This window comes from Solanum tuberosum, unplaced genomic scaffold (assembly GCF_000226075.1).
Source record: "Solanum tuberosum cultivar DM 1-3 516 R44 unplaced genomic scaffold, SolTub_3.0 scf00085, whole genome shotgun sequence".
NCBI classification, from domain to species: Eukaryota; Viridiplantae; Streptophyta; class Magnoliopsida; order Solanales; family Solanaceae; genus Solanum; species Solanum tuberosum.
Window position 1 is genome coordinate 1,162,717 of NW_006239014.1, and position 1,181 is coordinate 1,163,897.

The following is a 1,181-nucleotide window of genomic DNA, read 5'->3' on the forward strand; positions in this document are numbered from 1 at the left end:
TAGAGAGGTGCCACATCACCTTCTCTATATTCAGATTTATATATATATATAGATTTGTTTCAAAGGGTATTAAATAATTTGTGGAATTGACCCATTAACCATCAATTAAATTAATTATATAAAACCTTACCTAATTTAAATAATCATAATTAAGCAAATAGTTCAAAATCTCATTTAAAATTTTATAGAAAAAGTCGAAATGGTTTTAGTACTCAGAAAGACCTAACGGGTCGTTACAATATTTTCCTAATATTGTCCAATTAATAATGATAAACATCGAATGCGGGTAAATTTTCTTTCCGATGCAAATGCCACATCAGAGTCTCCTAAGACTTTCATTTCTTATCCACATATATTCTACTAGTAACTAATCTATATATAATATAAAGCCAAATGTAGAGAAGGTGATGTGGCACCTCTCTAAGGCCACCATTGCTAATTTTTTTTTAAATTCTTTTTTTGACATTTTCTCTATTTTTTTCTTATTTTTTAGTTTAAAAATTAACTATAACCTATCCTATTTATGAGGTTTCATTAAAAAAAAATTAACAATCATATTAATTCATTGTCTATGAGTTACTACATTGATTTTATTAATTATAATATATCGGTTGAAGAAGTGAAAAGCCACTTCATGTCTTCTCCTTTCTTAATTCATTTTAATTACTCTTTTTAAAATTTCCATATTTTTTTTTATATTTTTTAATATATATACACTAAAGTTGGAAAAAAAGTAATATGATACTAATTTAGGTCAAGAAATTTTCAATTCATTTTACCTTCTTCTGATTATAAACTAATACTAATATTTTGTTTATATTTTATATATATTATAAATTTAATGTATTTATAAGGAGTAACTATTCATAATCCATAACTCTTCAATTTCTACTGGTAATATTCATAACTCTTCAATTTCTACTGTTAATAATATTCATAACTCCCATAACTTTTATGTTCATAACCCCCAAACTTTAATTTGTAATGTCTTATTGTATTCCCCTATTTTTTCCTATATAAACTCATGTTTTGTTCATGAATACTCCCAAAGTTAGTCTTTCTTTTCTTCATCACTTTTGAGTTGTATTTTGTAACTTGTAACACAAAAGAAATATATGAAGATAATAAATATTTCATCTCAAATCTATCTTTTCATTTTTATGTAGTTAGTTATGCTTTCA